This window comes from Hoplias malabaricus, chromosome X2 (genome assembly GCF_029633855.1).
Source record: "Hoplias malabaricus isolate fHopMal1 chromosome X2, fHopMal1.hap1, whole genome shotgun sequence".
Taxonomy (NCBI): domain Eukaryota; kingdom Metazoa; phylum Chordata; class Actinopteri; order Characiformes; family Erythrinidae; genus Hoplias; species Hoplias malabaricus.
In genome coordinates, this window is record NC_089819.1 from 33,425,004 (window position 1) to 33,447,551 (window position 22,548).

A 22,548-nucleotide genomic window follows, 5' to 3' on the forward strand; every position below is an offset into this window, starting at 1 on the left:
CCTTCATACCTCTCCCCCTCGGTCTCTGCCTCTGCCACTGCCCCTCCCCCCTCTCTCTCTCTCACACGCACGCTCACAGAATACAACTGACAGACTCATGATTCAATGAATTTCGACCGGTGGAGCACCCTCCAAAAAATCACCCGTAGCTCGAAAACTTTTCCCAACCAAAATTGAACGAAGCATACCGTAGCGACAAGGAGAGTCTGGTGCTCGAGATGGTGTAAAAATTTTAGCACTTTGAGCGAGAATTGATGGTGTAATTACGAGTTAAAAACAGGCAAAGTTTTGAAAATCTGCGTGCAGACCCGCTCTTAAAATACATTGAGCTCTATGGGAGGAAAACCCTCCCAAGTGTGGAACAAAAATTCATAACTCAAGAACGGTATTCTCAAACGGTCTGAAACTTACAAGTGTGAGAAAGGGGAAATTTCTCTACCATTTAAAGTTTAAATGAAGTCTGTAGGTGAAAGTATAAGGAAGTTATGGTGAAATGTTCGGCAGAAAATTGAAAAAGAAAAAAAATAATTTCAATGGGTTCCTATGGGAGCGTACCCACCCTCCGAACAAATGCTTATAGCTCGGAAAGTTTTCCCCACATCACTTAACCGTATATACCGTTGCGACAAGGAGAGTCTGGGGATCGATATGGTATAAAAAAATTGCAGATTAAGTGAGAATTGAGCATGTTATGACAAGTTAAAAACAGGAGAAAATTTTAGAAAGCGCACTCTGAGCCGCTCCAAAAATACATTGAACCCTATGGGAGCCGAAACCGTCCCTAGTGCCGAACAAAAATGCATTACTCAAAAACCGTATTTTCAATAATATTCAAATTTAGAGGTATTAGAAAGGACAAGTTTCTCTACCATTTAAAATTTAAATGAAGTTTCTAGGTGAAAGTATGAGGAAGTTATGGCGATTTGTTCGGCTGAAAAGTGAAAAACCCGTTTTCTGAGAAGGAATCTACAGTGTATGATGTCACCCACTCTAAGAGCCTCCCATTGAAATGAATGGAGGGATTTTGAAGGAGTGATAGAAAGGGAAGGATGAGTGCAAAAATTCCGAAAACGGAAGTGACGGGAGCCAGTACGCCCGGGTCCGACCGTCTGAAATCCCGTGTCCGTAGCTTGAAAAATGACCGAGTTAGAGCACTTTGAAAATTAATTCCATAGAAATGACTGGGGAAAAACGGAGCGATAAACGAGTGTAGCGGACGAACGAGTGCGGGTATCGGAAAGCTGTATACAAGCCCACATCGTCGCTATAGGACGCACGATTTCCAGGTGGAACGGAGTCGATAGCTCGAAAGCTGCGGGACTAGTTAGGCGGACAAGGAAACGCGGAATAATAAAAATAATAAAAATAATAATATGACTTAAGAAGAACAATATATTGCGCCGCTGCTTAAAGCAGCAGGCGCAACATAACTAGAGGTCTGCATTTCCAGGAGGAAACGCGAGATGTTGCGCCGCCGAAACCCCCGTCCCCCGATCCGCGTCTTTCCCGCTTAAAGCGAGGTCCTCGATACGGTAAACCCGCGTGGGTCACTAGGCGACGCTTATGGTGAAGGAGTTTACTGCTAAGCTGTCGGTAGTGGGATGTTAAGAGAGCACTCTCCCACAGCAGTTTACATTGGACTCTATGGAGCTCTGTAGGCCGTGAATGGAAAACGGGGTCAAAGGTCATGAAGCGGGCGGGGTATCGGCCTATAATTTCACGTGGTGGGACCGTGGACTCTCGGGTCTGCCCGTTTGAGTTCTGGTGTCTCTAGCTCGAAAACTGACCGTGTGACAGCAGTTTGAAAGTTTGACAAAAGTTTATGGACATTTTTCCATTCATTCCTATGGGAGTTAAGATGAAACTTCAAATGCTTACTGTGCGAAAACTATGTAACTTTTCCAAAAGCTGTATACAAGCCCGCATCCCACAGGGAAGCTCTACGAAACAAACTTTGAACGGAGTCGATATCTCGAAAACTGTGGGCGGAGTTAACCGGACAAGAACGAACGATCCTCAGAATGAAGGGCAGCAAACGTAACACTAGAGGTCTGCATTTCCAGGAGGAAACGCGAGATGTTGCGCCGCCTAAACCCCCGTCCCCCGATCCGCGTCTTTACCGCTTAAAGCGAGGTCCTCGGTACGGTAAACCCGCGTGGGTCACTAGGCGACGCTTATGGTGAAGGAGTTTACTGCTAAGCTGTTGGTAGGTGGATGTTAAGAGAGCACTCTCCCACAGCAGTTTACATTGGACTCTATGGAGCTCAGTAGGGTGTGAATAGAAAACGATACATTCTGAATTCCACCTTTAAAAACAATTCCACCTTAAGAAACCCAGAATTGTATTGAAATGTCCACATCACAGGCCAAAAGAGTCTTAAAAGCAAAAAAAGATGGCCAATACATTTTAAATACCACCTTAATAAAAATTCCACCTTAAGAAACCCACAGTTGTATTGACACGTCCACCTTTAAAAATGACCACTTGAAATAAAGCTTAAAATGTCGAAAAGACAGGCAGTATATTGTGAATGAGGTATTCTTAAAAAAATCCACCTTAAGAAACCCTGGATAATTAAGACGTCCCCCTTAAAAATGACCTTTAAAGTGTTACAGACTGCCTGTGTATTTCTGTGGCCCTCACAGCTCCTCCCCTCAGTCTCTGCTTCTGCCCCTCCCCCTCCCCCCTCTGTCTCTCTCACACGCACGCTCACAGAATACAACTGACAGACTCATGATTCAATGAATTTCGACCGGGGAGCACCCTCCAAAAAATCACCCGTAGCTCGAAAACTTTTCCCAACCAAAATTGAACGAAGCATACCGTAGCGACAAGGAGAGTCTTGTGCTCGAGATGGTGTAAAAATTTTTTCAGTTTGAGCGAGAATTGATGGTGTAAAGATGAGTTAAAAAAGGGCAAATTTGAGAAAATTTGGCTTTCTGAAAATACATTGAACTCTATGGGAGCCGAAACGTCCTACTGCCAAACAAATCTTCATAACTCCAGAACCGTATCTTCAAATGATTTCAAATCTACATATTTTAGAAAGGGGAAGTTTCTCTACCATTTGAAAGTAAAATGAAGTCTGTAGGTGAAAGTATAAGGAAGTTATGGCAAAATGTTCGGCTAAAAGTTGAATATCGAAAAAGGACAGGCATATTCATTTCAATGTATTCCTATGGGAGCGTACCCACCCTCCGAACAAATGCTTATAGCTCAGAAAAGATATCCCAAATGGCTAAACTGCATATACCGTTGCGACAAGGAGAGTCCAAGGAAGAAGCTGGTATAAAAAATTAGCAGTTTGAGCGAGAATTGACCATGTTATGACGAGTTAAAAACAGGAGAAAAATTTAGAAACCGCACTCTGAGCCGCTCCAAAAATACATTGAACTCTATGGGAGCCAAAACCCTCCCTAGTGCCGAACAAAAATTCATAACTCAAAAACCGTATTATCGATTACGTTCAAATTTACAGATGCTAGAAAGGACAAGTTTCTCTATCATTTAAAATTTAAATGAAGTTTTTAGGTGAAAGTATGAGAACGTTATGGTGAATTGTTCGGGTGAAAAGTGAAAAAAACGGTTTTGGCCAGTGAACCCAGAGTGTCTATGATGTCACCCACTCTAAATGTCTTCCATACAAGTGAATGGAGGGATATTCAAGGAGGAATAGAAAGAGAGGGATGAGTGCGAGAGGTCCGAAAACGGAAGTGACGGGTCCCGGTGCGCCCGGGTCCGACCGTCTGAAATCTCGTGTCCGTAGCTTGAAAATTGACCGAGTTAGAGCAGTTCGAAAATTAATTCCATAGAAATGACTGGGGAAAAACAGAGCGAAAAACGAGTGTAGCGGACGAACGAGTGCGGGTATCGGAAAGCTGTATACAAGCACACATCGTCGCTATAGGACGCACGATTTCCAGGTGGAACGGAGTCGATAGCTCGAAAGCTGCGGGACTAGTTAACAAGGAAACGCGGAATAATAAAAATAATAATAAAAATAATAATAATAATAAATATGACTTTCGGATAACAATATATTGCGCGCTGCTGAAGCAGCTTGCGCAACATAACTAGAGGTCTGCATTTCCAGGAGGAAACGTGAGATGTTGCGCCGCCTAAACCCCTGCCCCCCGATCCGCGTCTTTCCCGCTTAAAGCGAGGTCCTCGACACGGTAAACCCGCGTGGGTCACTAGGCGACGCTTATGGTGAAGGAGTTTACTGCTAAGCTGTTGGTAGTGGGATGTTAAGAGAGCACTGTCCCACAGCAGTTTACATTGGACTATGTGGAGCTGTGTAGGCCGTGAATGGAAAACTGGGTCAAAGGTCATGAAGCGGGTGGGCTATCGGCCCATAATTTCACGTGGTGGGACCTTGGACTCTCGGGTCTGCCCGTTTGAGTTCTGGTGTCTCTAGCTCAAAAACTGAGCGTGTGACAGCAGTTTGAAAGTTTGACAAAAGTTTATGGACATTTTTCCATTCATTCCTATGGGAGAAAAGATGAAACTTCAAATGCTTACTGTGCGAAAACTATGCAAATTTTCCAAAAGCTGTATACAAGCCCGCATCCCACAGGGAAGCTCTACGAATGAAACTTTGAACGGAGTCGATATCTCGAAAACTGTGGGCGGAGTTAACCGGACAAGAATGAACGATCCTCAGAATGAAGGGCAGCAAACGTAACACTAGAGGTCTGCATTTCCAGGAGGAAACGCGAGATGTTGCGCCGCCTAAACCCCTGCCCCCCGATCCGCGTCTTTCCCGCTTAAAGCGAGGTCCTCGACACGGTAAACCCGCGTGGGTCACTAGGCGACGCTTATGGTGAAGGAGTTTACTGCTAAGCTGTTGGTAGTGGGATGTTAAGAGAGCACTGTCCCACAGCAGTTTACATTGGACTATGTGGAGCTGTGTAGGCCGTGAATGGAAAACTGGGTCAAAGGTCATGAAGCGGGTGGGCTATCGGCCCATAATTTCACGTGGTGGGACCTTGGACTCTCGGGTCTGCCCGTTTGAGTTCTGGTGTCTCTAGCTCAAAAACTGAGCGTGTGACAGCAGTTTGAAAGTTTGACAAAAGTTTATGGACATTTTTCCATTCATTCCTATGGGAGAAAAGATGAAACTTCAAATGCTTACTGTGCGAAAACTATGCAAATTTTCCAAAAGCTGTATACAAGCCCGCATCCCACAGGGAAGCTCTACGAATGAAACTTTGAACGGAGTCGATATCTCGAAAACTGTGGGCGGAGTTAACCGGACAAGAATGAACGATCCTCAGAATGAAGGGCAGCAAACGTAACACTAGAGGTCTGCATTTCTAGGAGGAAACGCGAGATGTTGCGCCGCCTAAACCCCTGCCCCCCGATCCGCGTCTTTCCCGCTTAAAGCGAGGTCCTCGATACGGTAAACCCGCGTGGGTCACTAGGCGACGCTTATGGTGAAGGAGTTTACTGCTAAGCTGTCGGTAGTGGGATGTTAAGAGAGCACTCTCCCACAGCAGTTTACATTGGACTCTATGGAGCTCTGTAGGCCGTGAATGGAAAACGGGGTCAAAGGTCATGAAGCGGGTGGGCTATCGGCCTATAGTTTCACGTGGTGGGACTGTGGACCCTCGGGTCTGCCCGTTTGAGTTCTGGTGTCTCTAGCTCGAAAACTGAGCGTGTGACAGCAGTTTTAAAGTTTGACAAAAGTTTATGGACATTTTTCCATTCATTCCTATGGGAGTAAAGATGAAACTTCAAATGCTTACTGTGCGAAAACTATGTAACGTTTCCAAAAGCTGTATACAAGCCCGCATCCCACAGGGAAGCTCTACGAAACAAACTTTGAACGGAGTCGATATCTCGAAAACTGTGGGCGGAGTTAACCGGACAAGAATGAACGATCCTCAGAATGAAGGGCAGCAAACGTAACACTAGAGGTCTGCATTTCCAGGAGGAAACGCGAGATGTTGCGCCGCCTAAACCCCTGCCCCCCGATCCGCGTCTTAAAATGTTGAAAAGACAGCCAGTATATTGTGAATGAGGTCTTTTTTAAAAATTCCACCTTAAGAAACCCTGGATAATTAAGACGTCCCCCTTAAATATGACCTTTAAAGTGTTACAGACTGCCTGTGTATTTCTGTGGCCCTCACAGCTCTCCCCGTCAGTGTCTGCCTCTGCCCCTCCCCCTCCCCCCTCTGTCTCTCTCACACGCACGCTCACAGAATACAACTGACAGACTCATGATTCAATGAATTTCGACCGGGGAGCACCCTCCAAAAAACCTCAAATATCTCCAAAACTTTTCCAGGTCCAAAAATGAACGAAGCATACCGTAGCGACAAGGAGAGTCTGGTGCTCGAGATGGTGTAAAAAATTTTGCACTTTGAGCGAGATTTGATGGTGTAATTACGAGTTAAAAACAGGCAAAGTTTTGAAAATCTGCGTGCCGACCGGCTCTTAAAATACATTGAGCTCTATGGGAGGAAAACCCTCCCAAGTGTCAAACAAAATTTCATAACTCAAGAACGGTATTATCAAACGGTCTGAAACTTACAAGTTTGAGAAAGGGGACATTTCTCTACCATTTAAAATTTAAATGAAGTCTGTAGGTGAAAGTATAAGGAAGTTATGGTGAAATGTTCGGCAGAAAATTGAAAAAGAAAAAAAATAATTTCAATGGGTTCCTATGGGAGCGTACCCACCCTCCGAACAAATGCTTATAGCTCGGAAAGTTTTCCTCACATCACTTAACCGTATATACCGTTGCGACAAGGAGAGTCTGGGTATCGATATGGTATAAAAAATTTGCAGATTAAGTGAGAATTGAGCATGTTATGACGAGTTAAAAACAGGAGAAAATTTTAGAAACCGCACTCTGAGCTGCTCCAAAAATACATTGAACCCTATGGGAGCCGAAACCGTCCCTAGTGCCGAACAAAAATTCATAACTCAAAAACCGTATTTTCAATAATGTTCAAATTTAGAGGTCTTAGAAAGGACAAGTTTCTCTACCATTTAAAATTTAAATGAAGTTTCTAGGTGAAACTATAAGGAAGTTATGGCGATTTGTTCGGCTGAAAAGTGAAAAAACGGCTTTTTGCCACTGAAACTACAGTGGATGACATCACCCCCACTCTAAGAGCCTCCCATTGAAATGAATGGAGGGATTTTGAAGGAGGAAAAGAAAGGGAAGGATGAGTGCAAAAATTCCGAAAACGGAAGTGATGGGAGCCGGTACGCCCGGGTCCGACCGTCTGAAATCCCGTGTCCGTAGCTTGAAAAATGACCGAGTTAGAGCACTTTGAAAATTAATTCCATAGAAATGACTGGGGAAAAACGGAGCGATAAACGACTGTAGCGAACGAACGAGTGCGGGTATTGGAAAGCTGTATACAAGCCCACATCGTCGCTATAGGACGCACGATTTCCAGGTGGAACGGAGTCGATAGCTCGAAAGCTGCGGGACTAGTTAGGCGGACAAGGAAACGAGGAATAATAATAATAATAATAATAATAATAATAACTAGAGGTCTGCATTTCCAGGAGGAAACGCGAGATGTTGCGCCGCCTAAACCCCCGTCCCCCGATCCGCGTCTTAAAATGTTGAAAAGACAGCCAGTATATTGTGAATGAGGTCTTTTTTAAAAATTCCACCTTAAGAAACCCTGGATAATTAAGACGTCCCCCTTAAAAATGACCTTTAAAGTGTTACAGACTGCCTGTGTATTTCTGTGGCCCTCACAGCTCTCCCCGTCAGTCTCTGCCTCTCCCCCTCCCCCTCCCCCCTCTGTCTCTCTCACACGCACGCTCACAGAACACAACTGACAGACTCATGATTCAATGAATTTCGACCGGGGAGCACCCTCCAAAAAATCACCCGTAGCTCGAAAACTTTTCCCAACCAAAATTGAACGAAGCATACCGTAGCGACAAGGAGAGTCTTGTGCTCGAGATGGTGTAAAAATTTTTGCACTTTGAGCGAGATTTGATGGTGTAATTACGAGTTAAAAACAGGCAAAGTTTTGAAAATCTGCGTGCCGACCCGCTCTTAAAATACATTGAGCTCTATGGGAGGAAAACCCTCCCAAGTGTGGAACAAAAATTCATAACTCAAGAACGGTATTCTCAAACGGTCTGAAACTTACAAGTGTGAGAAAGGGGACATTTCTCTACCATTTAAAATTTAAATGAAGTCTGTAGGTGAAAGTATAAGGAAGTTATGGTGAAATGTTCGGCAGAAAATTGAAAAAGAAAAAAAATAATTTCAATGGGTTCCTATGGGAGCGTACCCACCCTCCGAACAAATGCTTATAGCTCGGAAAGTTTTCCCCACATCACTTAACCGTATATACCGTTGCGACAAGGAGAGTCTGGGGATCGATATGGTATAAAAAATTTTCAGATTAAGTGAGAATTGAGCATGTTATGACGAGTTAAAAACAGGAGAAAATTTTAGAAACCGCACTCTGAGCTGCTCCAAAAATACATTGAACCCTATGGGAGCCGAAACCGTCCCTAGTGCCGAACAAAAATTCATAACTCAAAAACCGTATTTTCAATAATGTTCAAATTTAGAGGTCTTAGAAAGGACAAGTTTCTCTACCATTTAAAATTTAAATGAAGTTTCTAGGTGAAACTATAAGGAAGTTATGGCGATTTGTTCGGCTGAAAAGTGAAAAAACGGCTTTTTGCCACTGAAACTACAGTGGATGACATCACCCCCACTCTAAGAGCCTCCCATTGAAATGAATGGAGGGATTTTGAAGGAGGAAAAGAAAGGGAAGGATGAGTGCAAAAATTCCGAAAACGGAAGTGATGGGAGCCGGTACGCCCGGGTCCGACCGTCTGAAATCCCGTGTCCGTAGCTTGAAAAATGACCGAGTTAGAGCACTTTGAAAATTAATTCCATAGAAATGACTGGGGAAAAACGGAGCGATAAACGAGTGTAGCGAACGAACGAGTGCGGGTATTGGAAAGCTGTATACAAGCCCACATCGTCGCTATAGGACGCACGATTTCCAGGTGGAACGGAGTCGATAGCTCGAAAGCTGCGGGACTAGTTAGGCGGACAAGGAAACGAGGAATAATAATAATAATAATAATAATAATAATAACTAGAGGTCTGCATTTCCAGGAGGAAACGCGAGATGTTGCGCCGCCTAAACCCCCGTCCCCCGATCCGCGTCTTAAAATGTTGAAAAGACAGCCAGTATATTGTGAATGAGGTCTTTTTTAAAAATTCCACCTTAAGAAACCCTGGATAATTAAGACGTCCCCCTTAAAAATGACCTTTAAAGTGTTACAGACTGCCTGTGTATTTCTGTGGCCCTCACAGCTCTCCCCGTCAGTCTCTGCCTCTCCCCCTCCCCCTCCCCCCTCTGTCTCTCTCACACGCACGCTCACAGAACACAACTGACAGACTCATGATTCAATGAATTTCGACCGGGGAGCACCCTCCAAAAAATCACCCGTAGCTCGAAAACTTTTCCCAACCAAAATTGAACGAAGCATACCGTAGCGACAAGGAGAGTCTTGTGCTCGAGATGGTGTAAAAATTTTTGCACTTTGAGCGAGATTTGATGGTGTAATTACGAGTTAAAAACAGGCAAAGTTTTGAAAATCTGCGTGCCGACCCGCTCTTAAAATACATTGAGCTCTATGGGAGGAAAACCCTCCCAAGTGTGGAACAAAAATTCATAACTCAAGAACGGTATTCTCAAACGGTCTGAAACTTACAAGTGTGAGAAAGGGGACATTTCTCTACCATTTAAAATTTAAATGAAGTCTGTAGGTGAAAGTATAAGGAAGTTATGGTGAAATGTTCGGCAGAAAATTGAAAAAGAAAAAAAATAATTTCAATGGGTTCCTATGGGAGCGTACCCACCCTCCGAACAAATGCTTATAGCTCGGAAAGTTTTCCCCACATCACTTAACCGTATATACCGTTGCGACAAGGAGAGTCTGGGGATCGATATGGTATAAAAAATTTTCAGATTAAGTGAGAATTGAGCATGTTATGACGAGTTAAAAACAGGAGAAAATTTTAGAAACCGCACTCTGAGCTGCTCCAAAAATACATTGAACCCTATGGGAGCCGAAACCGTCCCTAGTGCCGAACAAAAATTCATAACTCAAAAACCGTATTTTCAATAATATTCAAATTTAGAGGTCTTAGAAAGGACATGTTTCTCTACTATTTAAAATTTAAATGAAGTTTCTAGGTGAAACTATAAGGAAGTTATGGCGATTTGTTCGGCTGAAAAGTGAAAAAACGACTTTTTGCCACTGAAACTACAGTGGATGACATCACCCCCACTCTAAGAGCCTCCCATTGAAATGAATGGAGGGATTTTGAAGGAGGAAAAGAAAGGGAAGGATGAGTGCAAAAATTCCGAAAACGGAAGTGATGGGAGCCGGTACGCCCGGGTCCGACCGTCTGAAATCCCGTGTCCGTAGCTTGAAAAATGACCGAGTTAGAGCACTTTGAAAATTAATTCCATAGAAATGACTGGGGAAAAACGGAGCGATAAACGAGTGTAGCGGACGAACGAGTGCGGGTATCGGAAAGCTGTATACAAGCCCACATCGTCGCTATAGGACGCACGATTTCCAGGTGGAACGGAGTCGATAGCTCGAAAGCTGCGGGACTAGTTAGGCGGACAAGGAAACGCGGAATAATAAAAATAATAAAAATAATAATATGACTTAAGAAGAACAATATATTGCGCCGCTGCTTAAAGCAGCAGGCGCAACATAACTAGAGGTCTGCATTTCCAGGAGGAAACGCGAGATGTTGCGCCGCCGAAACCCCCGTCCCCCGATCCGCGTCTTTCCCGCTTAAAGCGAGGTCCTCGATACGGTAAACCCGCGTGGGTCACTAGGCGACGCTTATGGTGAAGGAGTTTACTGCTAAGCTGTCGGTAGTGGGATGTTAAGAGAGCACTCTCCCACAGCAGTTTACATTGGACTCTATGGAGATCTGTAGGCCGTGAATGGAAAACGGGGTCAAAGGTCATGAAGCGGGCGGGGTATCGGCCTATAATTTCACGTGGTGGGACCGTGGACTCTCGGGTCTGCCCGTTTGAGTTCTGGTGTCTCTAGCTCGAAAACTGACCGTGTGACAGCAGTTTGAAAGTTTGACAAAAGTTTATGGACATTTTTCCATTCATTCCTATGGGAGTTAAGATGAAACTTCAAATGCTTACTGTGCGAAAACTATGTAACTTTTCCAAAAGCTGTATACAAGCCCGCATCCCACAGGGAAGCTCTACGAAACAAACTTTGAACGGAGTCGATATCTCGAAAACTGTGGGCGGAGTTAACCGGACAAGAACGAACGATCCTCAGAATGAAGGGCAGCAAACGTAACACTAGAGGTCTGCATTTCCAGGAGGAAACGCGAGATGTTGCGCCGCCTAAACCCCCGTCCCCCGATCCGCGTCTTTACCGCTTAAAGCGAGGTCCTCGGTACGGTAAACCCGCGTGGGTCACTAGGCGACGCTTATGGTGAAGGAGTTTACTGCTAAGCTGTTGGTAGGTGGATGTTAAGAGAGCACTCTCCCACAGCAGTTTACATTGGACTCTATGGAGCTCAGTAGGGTGTGAATAGAAAACGATACATTCTGAATTCCACCTTTAAAAACAATTCCACCTTAAGAAACCCAGAATTGTATTGAAATGTCCACATCACAGGCCAAAAGAGTCTTAAAAGCAAAAAAAGATGGCCAATACATTTTAAATACCACCTTAATAAAAATTCCACCTTAAGAAACCCACAGTTGTATTGACACGTCCACCTTTAAAAATGACCACTTGAAATAAAGCTTAAAATGTCGAAAAGACAGGCAGTATATTGTGAATGAGGTATTCTTAAAAAAATCCACCTTAAGAAACCCTGGATAATTAAGACGTCCCCCTTAAAAATGACCTTTAAAGTGTTACAGACTGCCTGTGTATTTCTGTGGCCCTCACAGCTCCTCCCCTCAGTCTCTGCTTCTGCCCCTCCCCCTCCCCCCTCTGTCTCTCTCACACGCACGCTCACAGAACACAACTGACAGACTCATGATTCAATGAATTTCGACCGGGGAGCACCCTCCAAAAAATCACCCGTAGCTCGAAAACTTTTCCCAACCAAAATTGAACGAAGCATACCGTAGCGACAAGGAGAGTCTTGTGCTCGAGATGGTGTAAAAATTTTTTCAGTTTGAGCGAGAATTGATGGTGTAAAGATGAGTTAAAAAAGGGCAAATTTGAGAAAATTTGGCTTTCTGAAAATACATTGAACTCTATGGGAGCCGAAACGTCCTACTGCCAAACAAATCTTCATAACTCCAGAACCGTATCTTCAAATGATTTCAAATCTACATATTTTAGAAAGGGGAAGTTTCTCTACCATTTGAAAGTAAAATGAAGTCTGTAGGTGAAAGTATAAGGAAGTTATGGCAAAATGTTCGGCTAAAAGTTGAATATCGAAAAAGGACAGGCATATTCATTTCAATGTATTCCTATGGGAGCGTACCCACCCTCCGAACAAATGCTTATAGCTCAGAAAAGATATCCCAAATGGCTAAACTGCATATACCGTTGCGACAAGGAGAGTCCAAGGAAGAAGCTGGTATAAAAAATTAGCAGTTTGAGCGAGAATTGACCGTGTTATGACGAGTTAAAAACAGGAGAAAAATTTAGAAACCGCACTCTGAGCCGCTCCAAAAATACATTGAACTCTATGGGAGCCAAAACCCTCCCTAGTGCCGAACAAAAATTCATAACTCAAAAACCGTATTATCGATTACGTTCAAATTTACAGATGCTAGAAAGGACAAGTTTCTCTATCATTTAAAATTTAAATGAAGTTTTTAGGTGAAAGTATGAGAACGTTATGGTGAATTGTTCGGGTGAAAAGTGAAAAAACGGTTTTGGCCAGTGAACCCAGAGTGTCTATGATGTCACCCACTCTAAATGTCTTCCATACAAGTGAATGGAGGGATATTCAAGGAGGAATAGAAAGAGAGGGATGAGTGCGAGAGGTCCGAAAACGGAAGTGACGGGTCCCGGTGCGCCCGGGTCCGACCGTCTGAAATCTCGTGTCCGTAGCTTGAAAATTGACCGAGTTAGAGCAGTTCGAAAATTAATTCCATAGAAATGACTGGGGAAAAACAGAGCGAAAAACGAGTGTAGCGGACGAACGAGTGCGGGTATCGGAAAGCTGTATACAAGCACACATCGTCGCTATAGGACGCACGATTTCCAGGTGGAACGGAGTCGATAGCTCGAAAGCTGCGGGACTAGTTAAGCGGACAAGGAAACGCGGAATAATAAAAATAATAATAAAAATAATAATAATAATAAATATGACTTTCGGATAACAATATATTGCGCGCTGCTGAAGCAGCTTGCGCAACATAACTAGAGGTCTGCATTTCCAGGAGGAAACGCGAGATGTTGCGCCGCCTAAACCCCTGCCCCCCGATCCGCGTCTTTCCCGCTTAAAGCGAGGTCCTCGACACGGTAAACCCGCGTGGGTCACTAGGCGACGCTTATGGTGAAGGAGTTTACTGCTAAGCTGTTGGTAGTGGGATGTTAAGAGAGCACTGTCCCACAGCAGTTTACATTGGACTATGTGGAGCTGTGTAGGCCGTGAATGGAAAACTGGGTCAAAGGTCATGAAGCGGGTGGGCTATCGGCCCATAATTTCACGTGGTGGGACCTTGGACTCTCGGGTCTGCCCGTTTGAGTTCTGGTGTCTCTAGCTCGAAAACTGAGCGTGTGACAGCAGTTTGAAAGTTTGACAAAAGTTTATGGACATTTTTCCATTCATTCCTATGGGAGAAAAGATGAAACTTCAAATGCTTACTGTGCGAAAACTATGCAAATTTTCCAAAAGCTGTATACAAGCCCGCATCCCACAGGGAAGCTCTACGAATGAAACTTTGAACGGAGTCGATATCTCGAAAACTGTGGGCGGAGTTAACCGGACAAGAATGAACGATCCTCAGAATGAAGGGCAGCAAACGTAACACTAGAGGTCTGCATTTCCAGGAGGAAACGCGAGATGTTGCGCCGCCTAAACCCCTGCCCCCCGATCCGCGTCTTTCCCGCTTAAAGCGAGGTCCTCGATACGGTAAACCCGCGTGGGTCACTAGGCGACGCTTATGGTGAAGGAGTTTACTGCTAAGCTGTCGGTAGTGGGATGTTAAGAGAGCACTCTCCCACAGCAGTTTACATTGGACTCTATGGAGCTCTGTAGGCCGTGAATGGAAAACGGGGTCAAAGGTCATGAAGCGGGTGGGCTATCGGCCTATAGTTTCACGTGGTGGGACTGTGGACCCTCGGGTCTGCCCGTTTGAGTTCTGGTGTCTCTAGCTCGAAAACTGAGCGTGTGACAGCAGTTTTAAAGTTTGACAAAAGTTTATGGACATTTTTCCATTCATTCCTATGGGAGTAAAGATGAAACTTCAAATGCTTACTGTGCAAAAACTATGTAACTTTTCCAAAAGCTGTATACAAGCCCGCATCCCACAGGGAAGCTCTACGAAACAAACTTTGAACGGAGTCGATATCTCGAAAACTGTGGGCGGAGTTAACCGGACAAGAATGAACGATCCTCAGAATGAAGGGCAGCAAACGTAACACTAGAGGTCTGCATTTCCAGGAGGAAACGCGAGATGTTGCGCCGCCTAAACCCCTGCCCCCCGATCCGCGTCTTAAAATGTTGAAAAGACAGCCAGTATATTGTGAATGAGGTCTTTTTTAAAAATTCCACCTTAAGAAACCCTGGATAATTAAGACGCCCCCCTTAAAAATGACCTTTAAAGTGTTACAGACTGCCTGTGTATTTCTGTGGCCCTCACAGCTCTCCCCGTCAGTGTCTGCCTCTGCCCCTCCCCCTCCCCCCTCTGTCTCTCTCACACGCACGCTCACAGAATACAACTGACAGACTCATGATTCAATGAATTTCGACCGGGGAGCACCCTCCAAAAAACCTCAAATATCTCCAAAACTTTTCCAGGTCCAAAAATGAACGAAGCATACCGTAGCGACAAGGAGAGTCTGGTGCTCGAGATGGTGTAAAAAATTTTGCACTTTGAGCGAGATTTGATGGTGTAATTACGAGTTAAAAACAGGCAAAGTTTTGAAAATCTGCGTGCCGACCGGCTCTTAAAATACATTGAGCTCTATGGGAGGAAAACCCTCCCAAGTGTCAAACAAAATTTCATAACTCAAGAACGGTATTATCAAACGGTCTGAAACTTACAAGTTTGAGAAAGGGGACATTTCTCTACCATTTAAAATTTAAATGAAGTCTGTAGGTGAAAGTATAAGGAAGTTATGGTGAAATGTTCGGCAGAAAATTGAAAAAGAAAAAAAATAATTTCAATGGGTTCCTATGGGAGCGTACCCACCCTCCGAACAAATGCTTATAGCTCGGAAAGTTTTCCTCACATCACTTAACCGTATATACCGTTGCGACAAGGAGAGTCTGGGTATCGATATGGTATAAAAAATTTGCAGATTAAGTGAGAATTGAGCATGTTATGACGAGTTAAAAACAGGAGAAAATTTTAGAAACCGCACTCTGAGCTGCTCCAAAAATACATTGAACCCTATGGGAGCCGAAACCGTCCCTAGTGCCGAACAAAAATTCATAACTCAAAAACCGTATTTTCAATAATGTTCAAATTTAGAGGTCTTAGAAAGGACAAGTTTCTCTACCATTTAAAATTTAAATGAAGTTTCTAGGTGAAACTATAAGGAAGTTATGGCGATTTGTTCGGCTGAAAAGTGAAAAAACGGCTTTTTGCCACTGAAACTACAGTGGATGACATCACCCCCACTCTAAGAGCCTCCCATTGAAATGAATGGAGGGATTTTGAAGGAGGAAAAGAAAGGGAAGGATGAGTGCAAAAATTCCGAAAACGGAAGTGATGGGAGCCGGTACGCCCGGGTCCGACCGTCTGAAATCCCGTGTCCGTAGCTTGAAAAATGACCGAGTTAGAGCACTTTGAAAATTAATTCCATAGAAATGACTGGGGAAAAACGGAGCGATAAACGAGTGTAGCGGACGAACGAGTGCGGGTATCGGAAAGCTGTATACAAGCCCACATCGTCGCTATAGGACGCACGATTTCCAGGTGGAACGGAGTCGATAGCTCGAAAGCTGCGGGACTAGTTAGGCGGACAAGGAAACGCGGAATAATAAAAATAATAAAAATAATAATATGACTTAAGAAGAACAATATATTGCGCCGCTGCTTAAAGCAGCAGGCGCAACATAACTAGAGGTCTGCATTTCCAGGAGGAAACGCGAGATGTTGCGCCGCCGAAACCCCCGTCCCCCGATCCGCGTCTTTCCCGCTTAAAGCGAGGTCCTCGATACGGTAAACCCGCGTGGGTCACTAGGCGACGCTTATGGTGAAGGAGTTTACTGCTAAGCTGTCGGTAGTGGGATGTTAAGAGAGCACTCTCCCACAGCAGTTTACATTGGACTCTATGGAGCTCTGTAGGCCGTGAATGGAAAACGGGGTCAAAGGTCATGAAGCGGGCGGGGTATCGGCCTATAATTTCACGTGGTGGGACCGTGGACTCTCGGGTCTGCCCGTTTGAGTTCTGGTGTCTCTAGCTCGAAAACTGACCGTGTGACAGCAGTTTGAAAGTTTGACAAAAGTTTATGGACATTTTTCCATTCATTCCTATGGGAGTTAAGATGAAACTTCAAATGCTTACTGTGCGAAAACTATGTAACTTTTCCAAAAGCTGTATACAAGCCCGCATCCCACAGGGAAGCTCTACGAAACAAACTTTGAACGGAGTCGATATCTCGAAAACTGTGGGCGGAGTTAACCGGACAAGAACGAACGATCCTCAGAATGAAGGGCAGCAAACGTAACACTAGAGGTCTGCATTTCCAGGAGGAAACGCGAGATGTTGCGCCGCCTAAACCCCCGTCCCCCGATCCGCGTCTTTACCGCTTAAAGCGAGGTCCTCGGTACGGTAAACCCGCGTGGGTCACTAGGCGACGCTTATGGTGAAGGAGTTTACTGCTAAGCTGTCGGTAGTGGGATGTTAAGAGAGCACTCTCCCACAGCAGTTTACATTGGACTCTATGGAGCTCTGTAGGCCGTGAATGGAAAACGGGGTCAAAGGTCATGAAGCGGGCGGGGTATCGGCCTATAATTTCACGTGGTGGGACCTTGGACTCTCGGGTCTGCCCGTTTGAATTCTGGTGTCTCTAGCTCGAAAACTGAGCGTGTGACAGCAGTTTGAAAGTTTGACAAAAGTTTATGGACATATTTCCATTCATTCCTATGGGACAAAAGATGAAACTTCAAATGCTTACTGTGCTAAAACTATGCAACTTTTCCAAAAGCTGTATACAAGCCCGCATCCCACAGGGAAGCTCTACAAATGAAACTTTGAACGGAGTCGATATCTCGAAAACTGTGGGCGGAGTTAACCGGACAAGAATGAACGATCCTCAGAATGAAGGGCAGCAAACGTAACACCAGGAGGAAACGCGAGATGTTGCGCCGCCTAAACCCCCGTCCCCCGATCCGCTTCTTAAAATGTTGAAAAGACAGCCAGTATATTGTGAATGAGGTCTTTTTTAAAAATTCCACCTTAAGAAACCCTGGATAATTAAGACGTCCCCCTTAAAAATGACCTTTAAAGTGTTACAGACTGCCTGTGTATTTCTGTGGCCCTCACAGCTCTTCCCCTCAGTCTCTGCTTCTGCCCCTCCCCCTCCCCCCTCTGTCTCTCTCACACGCACGCTCACAGAATACAACTGACAAACTCACGATTCAATGAATTTCGACCGGGGAGCACCCTCCAAAAAATCACCCGTAGCTCGAAAACTTTTCCCAACCAAAATTGAACGAAGCATACCGTAGCGACAAGGAGAGTCTGGTGCTCGAGATGGTGTAAAAATTTTTGCACTTTGAGCGAGATTTGATGGTGTAATTACGAGTTAAAAACAGGCAAAGTTTTGAAAATCTGCGTGCCGACCCGCTCTTAAAATACATTGAGCTCTATGGGAGGAAAACCCTCCCAAGTGTCAAACAAAAATTCATAACTCAAGAACGGTATTCTCAAACGGTCTGAAACTTACAAGTGTGAGAAAGGGGAAATTTCTCTACCATTTAAAGTTTAAATGAAGTCTGTAGGTGAAAGTATAAGGAAGTTATGGTGAAATGTTCGGCAGAAAATTGAAAAAGACAAAAAATAATTTCAATGGGTTCCTATGGGAGCGTACCCACCCTCCGAACAAATGCTTATAGCTCGGAAAGTTTTCCCCACATCACTTAACCGTATATACCGTTGCGACAAGGAGAGTCTGGGGATCGATATGGTATAAAAAATTTGCAGATTAAGTGAGAATTGAGCATGTTATGACGAGTTAAAAACAGGAGAAAATTTTAGAAACCGCACTCTGAGCTGCTCCAAAAATACATTGAACCCTATGGGAGCCGAAACCCTCCCTAGTGCCGAACAAAAATTCATAACTCAAAAACCGTATTTTCAATAATGTTCAAATTTAGAGGTCTTAGAAAGGACAAGTTTCTCTACCTTTTAAAATTTAAATGAAGTTTCTAGGTGAAACTATAAGGAAGTTATGGCGATTTGTTCGGCTGAAAAGTGAAAAAACGGCTTTTGGCCACTGAAACTACAGTGGATGACATCACCCCCACTCTAAGAGCCTCCCATTGAAATGAATGGAGGGATTTTGAAGGAGGAAAAGAAAGGGAAGGATGAGTGCAAAAATTCCGAAAACGGAAGTGATGGGAGCCGGTACGCCCGGGTCCGACCGTCTGAAATCCCGTGTCCGTAGCTTGAAAAATGACCGAGTTAGAGCACTTTGAAAATTAATTCCATAGAAATGACTGGGGAAAAACGGAGCGATAAACGAGTGTAGCGGACGAACGAGTGCGGGTATCGGAAAGCTGTATACAAGCCCACATCGTCGCTATAGGACGCACGATTTCCAGGTGGAACGGAGTCGATAGCTCGAAAGCTGCGGGACTAGTTAGACGGACAAGGAAACGCGGAATAATAAGAATAATAATAATAATATGACTTACGGATAACAATATATTGCGCCGCTGCTTAAAGCAGCAGGCGCAACATAACTAGAGGTCTGCATTTCCAGGAGGAAACGCGAGATGTTGCGCCGCCTAAACCCCCTTCCCCCGATCCGCGTCTTTCCCGCTTAAAGCGAGGTCCTCGACACGGTAAACCCGCGTGGGTCACTAGGCGACGCTTATGGTGAAGGAGTTTACTGCTAAGCTGTCGGTAGTGGGATGTTAAGAGAGCACTCTCCCACAGCAGTTTACATTGGACTCTATGGAGCTCTGTAGGCCGTGAAAGGAAAACGGGGTCAAAGGTCATGAAGCGGGTGGGTTATCGGCCCATAATTTTACGTGGTGGGACCGTGGACCCTCGGGTCTGCCCGTTTGAGTTCTGGTGTCTCTAGCTCGAAAACTGACCGTGTGACAGCAGTTTGAAAGTTTGACAAAAGTTTATGGACATTTTTCCATTCATTCCTATGGGAGTTAAGATGAAACTTCAAATGCTTACTGTGCGAAAACTATGTAACTTTTCCAAAAGCTGTATACAAGCCCGCATCACACAGGGCAGCTCTACGAAACAAACTTTGAACGGAATCGATATCTCGAAAACTGTGGGCGGAGTTAACCGGACAAGAATGAACGATCCTCAGAATGAAGGGCAGCAAACGTAACACTAGAGGTCTGCATTTCCAGGAGGAAACGCGAGATGTTGCGCCGCCTAAACCCCCGCCCCCCGATCCGCGTCTTTCCCGCTTAAAGCGAGGTCCTCGATACGGTAAACCCGCGTGGGTCACTAGGCGACGCTTATGGTGAAGGAGTTTACTGCTAAGCTGTTGGTAGGTGGATGTTAAGAGAGCACTCTCCCACAGCAGTTTACATTGGACTCTATGGAGCTCTGTAGGCCGTGAATGGAAAACGGGGTCAAAGGTCATGAAGCGGGTGGGCTATCGGCCTATAGTTTCACGTGGTGGGACCGTGGACTCTCGGGTCTGACCGTTTGAGTTCTGGTGTCTGTAGCTCGAAAACTGAGCGTGTGACAGCAGTTTTAAAGTTTGACAAAAGTTTATGGACATTTTTCCATTCATTCCTATGGGAGTAAACATGAAACTTCAAATGCTTACTGTGCGAAAACTATGTAACTTTTCCAAAAGCTGTATACAAGCCCGCATCCCACAGGGAAGCTCTACGAAACAAACTTTGAACGGAGTCGATATCTCGAAAACTGTGGGCGGAGTTAACCGGACAATAATGAACGATCCTCAGAATTAAGGGCAGCAAACGTAACACTAGAGGTCTGCATTTCCAGGAGGAAACGCGAGATGTTGCGCCGCCTAAACCCCCGTCCCCCGATCCGCGTCTTTCCCGCTTAAAGAGAGGCCGTCGGTACGGTAAACCCGCATGGGTCACTAGGCGACGCTTATGGTGAAGGAGTTTACTGCTAAGCTGTTGGTAGTGGGATGTTAAGAGAGCACTCTCCCACAGCAGTTTACATTGGACTCTATGGAGCTGTGTAGGCCGTGAATGGAAAACGGGGTCAAAGGTCATGAAGCGGGTGGGCTATCGGCCTATAATTTCACGTGGTGGGACCTTGGACTCTCGGGTCTGCCCGTTTGAATTCTGGTGTCTCTAGCTCGAAAACTGAGCGTGTGACAGCAGTTTGAAAGTTTGACAAAAGTTTATGGACATTTTTCCATTCATTCCTATGGGAGTAAAGATGAAACTTCAAATGGTTACTGTGCGAAAACTATGCAACTTTTCCAAAAGCTGTATACAAGCCCGCATCCCACAGGGAAGCTCTACGAAACAAACTTTGAACGGAGTCGATATCTCGAAAACTGTGGGCGGAGTTAACCGGACAAGAATGAACGATCCTCAGAATGAAGGGCAGCAAACGTAACACTAGAGGTCTGCATTTCCAGGAGGAAACGCGAGATGTTGCGCCGCCTAAACCCCTGCCCCCCGATCCGCGTCTTTCCCGCTTAAAACGAGGTCCTCGATACGGTAAACCCACGTGGGTCACTAGGCGATGCTTATGGTGAAGGAGTTTACTGCTAAGCTGTCGGTAGTGGGATGTTAATAGAGCACTCTCCCACAGCAGTTTACATTGGACTCTATGGAGCTCTGTAGGCCGTGAATGGAAAATGGGGTCAAAGGTCATGAAGCGGGTGGGCTATCGGCCTATAATTTCACGTGGTGGGACCTTGGACTCTCGGGTCTGCCCGTTTGAATTCTGGTGTCTCTAGCTCGAAAACTGAGCGTGTGACAGCAGTTTGAAAGTTTGACAAAAGTTTATGGACATTTTTCCATTCATTCCTATGGGAGTAAAGATGAAACTTCAAATGGTTACTGTGCGAAAACTATGCAACTTTTCCAAAAGCTGTATACAAGCCCGCATCCCACAGGGAAGCTCTACGAAACAAACTTTGAACGGAGTCGATATCTCGAAAACTGTGGGCGGAGTTAACCGGACAAGAATGAACGATCCTCAGAATGAAGGGCAGCAAACGTAACACTAGAGGTCTGCATTTCCAGGAGGAAACGCGAGATGTTGCGCCGCCTAAACCCCTGCCCCCCGATCCGCGTCTTTCCCGCTTAAAACGAGGTCCTCGATACGGTAAACCCACGTGGGTCACTAGGCGATGCTTATGGTGAAGGAGTTTACTGCTAAGCTGTTGGTAGTGGGATGTTAAGAGAGCACTCTCCCACAGCAGTTTACATTGGACTCTATGGAGCTCTGTAGGCCGTGAATGGAAAATGGGGTCAAAGGTCATGAAGCGGGTGGGCTATCGGCCCATAATTTCACGTGGTGGGACCGTGGACTCTCGGGTCTGCCCGTTTGAATTCTGGTGTCTCTAGCTCGAAAACTGAGCGTTTGACAGCAGTTTGAATGTTTGACAAAAGTTTATGGACATTTTTCCATTCATTCCTATGGGAGAAAACACGAAACTTCAAATGCTTACTGTGCAAAAACTATGTAACTTTTCCAAAACCTGTATACAAGCCCGCATCCCACAGGGAAGCCCTACGAATGAAACTTTGAACGGAGTCGATATCTCGAAAACTGTGGGCGGAGTTAACCGGACAAGAATGAACGATCCTCAGAATGAAGGGCAGCAAACGTAACACTAGAGGTCTGCATTTCCAGGAGGAAACGCGAGATGTTGCGCCGCCTAAACCCCCGTCCCCCGATCCGCGTCTTAAAATGTTGAAAAGACAGCCAGTATATTGTGAATGAGGTATTCTTTAAAAATTCCACCTTAAGAAACCCTGGATAATTAAGACGTCCCCCTTAAAAATGACCTTTAAAGTGTTACAGACTGCCTGTGTATTTCTGTGGCCCTCACAGCTCTTCCCCTCAGTCTCTGCCTCTGCCCCTCCCCCTCCCCCGTCTGTCTCTCTCACACGCATGCTCACAGAATACAACTGACAGACTCATGATTCAATGAATTTCGACCGGGGAGCACCCTCCAAAAAATCACCCGTAGCTCGAAAACTTTTCCC